Raw genomic sequence first — 9,903 nt, forward strand, 5'->3', positions numbered from 1 at the left:
GCTGTTGTTCCTATATTTAGTCAATCTAATTATTCACTAAATATAGACCCTAAAATAAAGGCTTACAAACATGTTAGATATTTTTGGAAAATACTTTGCCAATTAACTCAATAATTAATTAATGCAAAAAATTAACTTTAATTAATACATCAACTAAAAATAATAATTAGAAAATAATAATCAGAATTTTCAGTGGACGTATTAAGCTGACTCCAGGCCAAGAACAGTGCGCTGTCTCCATTTTTTAGTTTTGTTAGAACATCCAACTTGGGAACAGTAGACTTCTGTCTCCACTTTAACATCCTAAGCGATATACTCTTCTAACATCTTTTGGATCCTTTTGACACGTATATTTCCATAGACTAAGTCATAGGTACTATCAACGATCATAATCACGACCGGATATTGACCTGCACACAATCTCTAAAAACATATTCGTTTAAATAAAGTGTAGTCATCATCAAAACTCAAGAGGTCCAACAAATTCTCCCTTTTTGATGATGATAAACTTTTAAACAAACTTAAACAAAAATAAAGTAAAACCAATATTATAGAGCATGCCAAAGATTAAAGCTACTCTATATAACTTAATAAATCAATTCATCACAATATAATTTATCAAGTATATATTAAAGCAAATTACTTTATTAATTAGAATTATTTAAAGTATCTTAAGCATACTCAAAGCATTAAAAGTAGTTTATTACTTATGACTTTAAATAAATCTAAACATAACAAAACTTACAAAAATCCTTATTCCTAGCATAAACAGAACATTTTCATATTACTGCATATCATAGCATTCAGATAATAAACATCAGAGCATAAATAATCAAAATGATAATACAAATTAATATCAGAGCAAACATCTAACAGCAACTTACTGACTTCTTAACTAATTCATAACCAAGCTTATTCAGACTGATCAGAGCTTAACTTATAGAACATATCATACCAGATATTCATTACTCATCAAAGCATATATGTTATTCAGATCAGAGCATATATTATTAGAGCATAACATTCAGATTTAGAGCATAGCCACAATCCTAATGTAAAACAATAGATACTAATATAAACCAAGCATACTCAAACATCCTTTAAGTTTGTGCCAAATATTCCCGCTTTTGACATCAATCAAAAAGAAATAGAACAATCAATCCACAGCATTAATCATATAGATATTGTCAAAGATAGAATCAAGATGCAGTGATGAAAAGTAAGTACTAAGAGATGCAAGCACGATAAGCAATGATAAATCTTCACTGACAGTGATTAGCATAAAAGAAAATAAGAAGTGCATCAAAATATAAATTACAAATAGTGTACCCCAAATGGTACAATTGAAAGACATAAGAACAATAATGTTTGTATAGTTGATGGTTAGAACAATTAAAACATTAAAATCATTAGGAGAAGGAATCAAGGTGCAGGCGCTTCTTCATCAACGCATTCGGTATCCACCTCAAATGTATCAAGTTTAGCACCTAAACGGGCTTCCATCTGGGTCATTTGTTCAGCAAGTGAGGCTAAGGAGACACGAATCTCATCTTGAAAAGCAAAGAAACGGGACTGCAAGTCATTAAGCTTCTGGAGAATGGAAAATAGAGGGGCTGTGGGAACTGTAGTGTGATCAAAGCCTTGGTTTGGTGAGGTATGAGTGGGAATTAGTGGCAGTGAAGATGATATAGGTGATGGTGGTGGTGATGGGAAATGATGGGATGATGGTGTGGTTAGCCTTGGTTCAGCCGTTTTATGAGATGTAGAATCATCATCAAGAATTACAACAGGTCTTTCCCTTTGGAAGCAAGCCTTCTACTCTTCCTTGGTGTTGAGCCAGGCTGCTTCTTATCAGGCACAGAGACCTCCTCATTACTGACACCAATATCCTCTTTATCCTTCTCCACAGCTTTATTTTCTTTCATAACTTCCCTTAACTTGTTACTTCCTTATGTTCCCTTTCAGAGCATCCTTCTACGTTACCAGTGGCAGAGGGAACAGGCTCTTGTTCCTCCTTCTCAGACACTTCCACCTCCTGATCTTTCTTTTCTTCATCTGTTTTATTAGTTTACTCTTTGTCGTCAGAATGGACATCAATCTGTTCAGTAACATCCTCTAGGATCCCATTTTCATTTAATTTCAAGTGCAAGTTATTTAAACACTTAGCACCTATTGTGTTGTTAGGACCCATAGGGAAGTTTAAACCTTCAAGAGGAACACCAAATTTTCTAAAAACCCAAGACAACAAACCTCCATATCCTACCATACATTTCTTAGCAATACAATCACTCAAGTGGGATATCATCAAAGAAGGAAAGTTAATTTTAATGTTGTTGGCCATACAGTAAATTAAAGTAGCATCTCGTAGGTTTACTTCACTACGCTTGGAAATACGCGGTAAAATAAATCTACGTGCTATGTTGTATAGCAACTTGTGCAAGGGAAGTACGTTATGGCTAACTTTTCCTCTTTTTTCATTTATTCCTAAGAATTTCCACACATTCTTCTTATCAATACCTGAAAAAACTATTTTAGACCCAACATAGTACACATCAAAACCAGTGTCCGGCACTCCAAGCCACTCACCCAGCATCAAACTAGTTAACTCGATCTTTACCTCCTTGACTTTACTAGTACAAACACCATTATCAATTGAGAAATTTGAAATAAACTCACACATCAAATCTGGGTATATAGGATTACAACAATATTCAGCCATAAGTGATTCCCAGTATTGATTTTGCAAAATGGCGTGAAGTTGAGGAAAGAAAGTGGATTCATACTAGTGTTTGTCCAGACCAAAATCTACGGTCATTTCTTTTAATATCTCTTCTAAGCTGTTAGGAACAACAATCTTTGCCCTCTTGGCTGATTTTGATAGTGATTTGTTCATGGTAGAGTCAATGGGTCTTTTGCTACCCACATGCATCTTTGATACACTAGGTGTACTCGGTTGTTCTTGAGACGGTGGCTCAGGTGCTGCAATCTGTGGCGATGGATGGACCACCTTGAGTGGTTTAGGTTGTGTGACTTTAGGTGTCTTGTTGGATCTTTTGCTAGATGATGATTTTGGTGATTTCATGGTTGATTCAGTGACTTGGAGAAGAGGAAACAATAGGGAATTTGAGAGATTTTTGGTTTGAAGATTGTTGGTTTGGAATGATGAAGTATTATGGTGTGACGTGAGGGAGTGCGTGTATTAATTGTGAGGGGAGGGATACAAAGGGGTTACAATACACTTTATTTAATTTATGAAAGGAAAGTTAAGCCTGTGTACAAAATGTATGAAAGGAAAGTTAATAACGGTTTTACGAAGCGTTATGATGATCTGACTCCCACTTTTTAAATAAAATTGCGTTAACCATCTATTTAAGAGAAATTGTTGGGATATAAGAATATAAAAATTGAAATATTTTATATGAATATGAAATAAATAGAAAATTTATGCTTCTTTTGTTTGATCAATTTAATCATGCAAACATGAGAGCATTCACAGCATATACTTTTAAGTAACTACGTATTTGATCCTTTCAATAATTGATTTTTTAATCAAGATTTTTGTGGATGATTTGACCTTTTCAATTTTCATTGTGCCTTTGAGGATCATGCTTGTCACATACTTCAATGTAGCTTAATCAAGCCAAGTTCTAATCTCATTTTTTCGTGTTGTTCCCTTGGAAGTGGTTTTGTCATGATACCAGCTATTTGCTCATTGGTATTTACATGCTTGACGATTATATTTTTAATCTCAACATCGTCCTTAAGAAAATGATGTCTAATGTGGATATGTTTTACTCTAGAGTGATGCACTGGATCTTTATATATGCATATGGCACTGGTATTATCGCAATAAATAGGAACACATTCAAATTTAATACCAAAATCTCTCAGTTGTTGTTTTATCCAAAGCATTTGGGAACAGCAAGCTGCTGCTGCTACATATTCTGCTTTGGCAGTGGATAATGCAACAGTGTTTTGTTTTTTGGAACACCATGATACTAAACATGAGCCAAGAAATTGTACCATACCTGAAGTACGTTTTCTGTTCACAAGATCTCCTGCATAATCTGCATCACTAAAACCTTTCAAGTCATAGACATAGACATCACTTTTTAGGCTAAAATAAGGACAAGTGATCTGTTCCCTTCAAATATCCTAAAATTCGTTTTACTACTGTGAGATGTGATTCTTTAGGATTAGACTGAAATCTAACACATAAACCAACACTAAAAGCAATATTGGGTCTACTATAAGTTAGATATAACAAAGAACCAATCATGCCTCGATACATAGTTTGATCAATATTTGTTCCATTTGGGTCTTCATCTAATCTATCATTAGTAGCCATAGGTGTATGGTTAGTTTTAGCATTATTCAATCCGTATTTCTTGAGAAGTTTTTTTATATATTTTTGTTGGTGAATAAAAATAGCATTTGTTGTTTGTTTAATTTGCAAACCAAGGAAGAATTTTAGCTCTGCCATCATACTCATTTCAAATTTAGTGCTCATAAGGTCAGCAAATTCTTTACACAACAATTCATTAGTGGCTCCAAAAATAATATCATCAACATATATTTGAACAACTAAAATATCAAAACCTCTATTCTTAAAGAATAAGGTTTTTTTGATTTTACCTCTAACAAAGTTATTTTCAATCAAGAACTTTGATAGTCTTTCATATCATTGCCTAGGAGCTTGTTTTAAGCCATAAAGAGCTTTATCAAGCTTGTAGACATGATTAAGACAATAGGTCTTTTCAAAGCCTGGGGGATGTTCAACAAAAACTTCATCAAGAAAACCATTCAAAAAAGCACATTTCACATCCATTTGATATAATTTAAAGTTCATGAATGCAGCAAAAGAAATTAAAATTCTAATAGCCTCTAATCTTGCTGCCGGAGCAAATGTCTCGGTATAATCAATTCCTTCTTGTTGATTGTACTTTTTTACCACGAGTCTTGCTTTGTTTCTAACAATTATTCCATGCTCATCTAATTTGTTCCAAAATACCCATTTTAAACCAATTACCTTTTTGTGCTTTGGTTTGGGTTCTAAATGCCATACTTTATTTCTTTAAAATTCATTCAATTCATCTTGCATGGCTACGATCCATTGGGAATTCTTTAGAGCTTCTTTGTGATTTTTGGGTTCAAGTGACGATAGGAACGCAAAGCGTGCACAAAAGTTTCTCATTTGGGATCTGGTTTGTGTTCCCTTATTCAAATCACTTACAATCAAATCAAGTTAATGACATTTTTGATATTTCCAAGGTTTAGGCACAAATTCTCTTGTGGGAACAGTAGTATGCTCTGGATCATTCGCTTGATTGTATTTCTATTCAGCTACTTGATCAACTTGCTTTTTTATGGGAACAACTGGATTGGGAATAGTCTACTGGTCCTGATGTACTGGCAGTTCCTGATCTTGATCAGACCTTTCTGCATTTTCTTGAATAGCCTGTTCACTTGTTGTTGCTTTATCTTGCACTTTCATTTCTTCTTCATCGTCCTCTAGATTTGCAAGACCTATTTTAAAATTATTTATATCCTTTATCGCAGAACTGAGAAATGCTAAGTAAGTTATATTTCATATTCTTGACTAAAAATACATTATTGATTTCATGGGAACTGGACATTCCAACTTTTCCTTTGGCGATTATCTCACCCTTCATATTGTCACCGAAGGTTACAGTTCCCCCATCATAGGCTTCAAGTGAGAGAAATTTAGATTTGTCATCCATCATGTGCTTGGAACACCCACTGTCGAGAGACCATGAGTTGTTCCCCCTCACTTGGACTTGATAAAAAAAATTAATTGTTAGTAACAGGAACCCCGACTGTCTTGGGTTCCTTCTCGATTTTAGATGAATCAACTTTCTTAATCCAAACGTTATCGACATAGTTTTTGTTGGAGACAGTGTACTGTTCCTTTTGGTACACCGGTCTTTTAGATGACCAGTTTTTCCACAAAAGGAATAGATTCTGTCACTTGGGAGATCAACATAGAGCTTCTTCTTCTTGTTATTCTTAAAGTAATTTAGTCGTTTTGAATTTTTACTTTTTGCTTCTTGAATCCATTTGGGAACACTTTTGATTTTCCCTTTTTCTCTTGAAGTTGATTCAAGTTCTACTTTGTCATTGTTGGATCGGTTGAATTCAAGGCTACTGTTCAAATTTTGAAAATCTGTACACAAGTTCTTAATGGATGCGTCGTTTACTTCATTATTCAAGCCTAGCATTTTGTATTGCGTTAACTCAACATTAAGAATAACATTTTCCTTTTTAATTCTTTCTATATTTTCCTTTACAATTGTGTTTCGGTCCAGCAAACTGAACAATCTTTTTTGGACATCGGATCTAAAGGTGTTTATATAGGAAATATGGTCTTTACTTATCTTGAGCTCCTTTTGCAATTGACGACACTTATCATTACAATTTTTTAGTTTAACTTGTGTCTCCTTTAGCAACTCTATTAATTTATTTTTACTTAATTTGGATGGATGGAAAGAAAATGAGTTAGAAATATTTACCTGCTTTCCTTTGGATTTCACTTCCTTGCTTTCGTGCGTGGCCATGAGACATAAATTTGCTATTTCTTCCTCTTCGGGGTTTTCTGTTTTAGCCTCACTTTCAGATTATCCCCATGCTACTATCATGGCTTTGCGAAAGTCGGTCCTGTTAAAATTTCCTTTGTTTAGCGGTCTTCCTAAATCCCTTGTCTTTCCCTTGCCCTTTTCACTTTTCCACATTGGGCAATCCTTGATGAAGTGCTCGGTACTACCACATTTGTGGCACTCGAGGTTGGATTTTGTTCTTCTTTCTTTGTTGTTTCTTTGACTTGTATACCTGCTGTTCCTGAAGAACTTCTTGAATTTTCGTACCAGCATAGCAGCCTCTTCCTCATCACATTCTGATTCGTCCTATTCCGCTGCTGCTAGGGCCAGTCCCTTGTTCCTGGAACTGTCTGTTGTTCCCAAATGTAATTTATGTGTCATTAGGGAACCAGCCAGCTCCTCTAGATTAAACTTTGTAAAATCTTTGGACTCCTGTATGGCAGTTACTTTGGCTCTCCAGCGCTCATCTTGAGGGAGGCTCCTTAGGATTTTTCTTACTTGTTCATCGGTGGGAATTATTCTTCCAAGAGAGACAACTTTGTTTGTGATGTTAGTGAACCTTGTGAGCATCTCTTGGATGCTTTCTCTTGGTTCCATAACAAACCTTTCATACATAGACATCAACAAGTCAATCTTAGAACGTTTAACTTCACTTATTCCCTCATGGGTAACAGCCAGTAGGTCCCAAATCTGCTTCGCAGATTTGCACCCCATTATTCGATTATGCTCGTTTGGTCCAAGACAACAGTGAAGTAATTTTATGGCAAGAGCGTTTATTTCCATTTTCTGAACATCTTTCTTTTCAAATTCGGTTATGGATTCGGGAATAATTTCATTATTGGAGTTCGTAGTAGTTACCTCAAATTCTTCAATTTCGATGACTCTCCAAACTTGATAATTTTCCGCCTTGATGAAGATCTCCATCCTATTTTTCCAATAAGTGTAGAATTTTCCATCAAACATAGGTGGCCTTTGAGTAGAGTACTGGACCAAGTTTGCAGCGGAAGATATTGTTTATTACCTTTATTTTCACGAACACTTGTATAGATGATCAAGAACACACTTACCCGGATCAATTGGTTTGATTTCAAAGTAATCTTGGTTGACTACTTATCCTGGAAGAAGACACTGATTCCCCTAAGGAATTCAAGGCCTTAATCCTCACAATTCTCTCAATGATCAGCATGATCTTGGAGAAGTGTGAATCTGTGAAGGCTTGAACACACTAAACCTTTCAAGACAGAAAAATGGCAAACAAAACAGAAACAAACACTTTGTTCTCTGAATGAATGATTACTATTGATGAATTAAAACTGAAGAACATATATGTCCATTACAATCCGGAGGAGAGCCTTATTTATAGTTTTGGCTTTTATCCTCTAACGGGTATACAATCATGAAAAGGGCGCCTAGATTCTAACGGTCATAACAGACGCCTTAAAATAGCACATGCTAGTTCTTCTGTCAGGATTTGGGAACACCAAGCTGTTCCTTATTATTTGGGAACACCGAATTGTTCCTTATTCTTCCTTTTCCAGATACAGGACTATGAATGCTTTCTTTGAGGCTTGAGCATGTATGTTCATAGTATTGAGTAATTGTTCCTCAGCTTCATTTGCTTGGGCTGGGCTGGGTCTAGTCCTCTGTTCCCCAATACTTAAGTCTTCATCGTTCCCAGTATGATCCTTGTGCTGATCATATGCAGAGGTATACTTGCTCCATTCCCTCCTTCTTCAATTCGAACTGTTCCCAATTCAGAATCAGCATAGTATGGTCGCAGATCTCCAATGTTGAATATGTGAGAGACTCCATATCGATCAGGAAGATCTACTTTGAACGCATTATCCCCATATTTCTCAGTAATCTGGAATGGTCCATCAGCACGTGGCATAAGTTTGTTTTTCTTTTGCTTTGGGAACCTTTCCTTCCTCAAATGGATCCATACCCAGTCCCTAATCTGAAATTCTGGTGTAGCTGTGTTGTGCTTATTTTTCTTTCAATGATACTTAGCAGTAGCTTATGTTCCTCTGTGTTTGCTTATGAATGTGCATCATATTTTCAGCGTGTTGCTTAGCATCCCCATGTGTCCTGCAATGTAAAGGAAGATCAATTAGTGAAGCAGGTACTATAGGATTCATTCCATACACACATTCAAAAGGGGAGATCTTAGTAGCCCAGCTTGGACTCCTATTATAGGCGAACTCTGCATGACGTAGCTTAAGGTCCCAATCTCTCAGATTTTTCTTCACCAAGGTTCTAAGGATTGTCCCTAGTGTTTTGTTGGTCACCTCTATTTGCCCATCAGTTTGTGGGTGATGAGAGGTACTATACAAAAGCTTTGTGTCAAGCAGTCTGCAAAGGGTGCTCCAAAAGAGCTTAAAAATTTGCTATCCCTGTCTGATACTATAGTTCTAGGGACCCCATGCAGCCGTACAATTTCAGCAAAGTAAAGCTTGGCTATATGGTTAGCATCATCCACCTTATAACATGCAATGAAATGGGCTATTTTGGAGAACCTATCTACCACAACCGCGACTGCATCCCTGCCTCTCTATGTCCTAGGTAGGGCAACTATAGAGTCCATACTCACATGTTCCCATGGTCTTTGTGCAATGGGTAGGGGTTTGTACTCTCCTTTGCGGAATGTGATTTTTGCCTTAATGCAAGGCTCGCACCTCAGAATGAACTTGCCCATTGTGCCCAATATTTTTGGCCAATAAAAGTGCTTAGCTAACATATCCAAGGTTTTCTGTATCCCAATACTATGAACATACATGCTCCAGCCTTGAAGAAAGCATACATAGTCCTGTATCTGAAAAAGGAATAATAAGGAACAGCTTGGTGTTCCCAAATACGCATACATAATAATAAGGAACAGCTTGGTGTTCCCAAATCCTGACAGAAGAACTAGCATGTGCTATTTTAAGGCGTCTGTTATGACCGTTAGAATCTAGGCGCCCTTTTCTTGATTGTATATCCGTTAGAGGATAAAAGCCAAAACTATAAAAAAGGCTCTCATCTGGATTGGAATGGACATATATGTTTTTCAGTTTTAATTCATCAACAATTATAGTATTCATTTAGAGAACAAAGTGTTTGTTTCTGTTTTGCTTACCAAGTTGGACCAAGTTTGCAGCGAAAGATGTCGTTTATAACATTTATTTTCACGAACACTAGTACAGACGATCAAGAACACACTTACCCGGATCAATTGGTTTGATTTCTAAGTAATCTTGGTTGACTACTTATCCTGGAAGAACACACTGATTCCCCTAAGGAATGTAAGGCC

The sequence above is a fragment of the Amaranthus tricolor genome, chromosome 10, assembly GCF_026212465.1.
Source record: "Amaranthus tricolor cultivar Red isolate AtriRed21 chromosome 10, ASM2621246v1, whole genome shotgun sequence".
Classification (NCBI taxonomy): domain Eukaryota; kingdom Viridiplantae; phylum Streptophyta; class Magnoliopsida; order Caryophyllales; family Amaranthaceae; genus Amaranthus; species Amaranthus tricolor.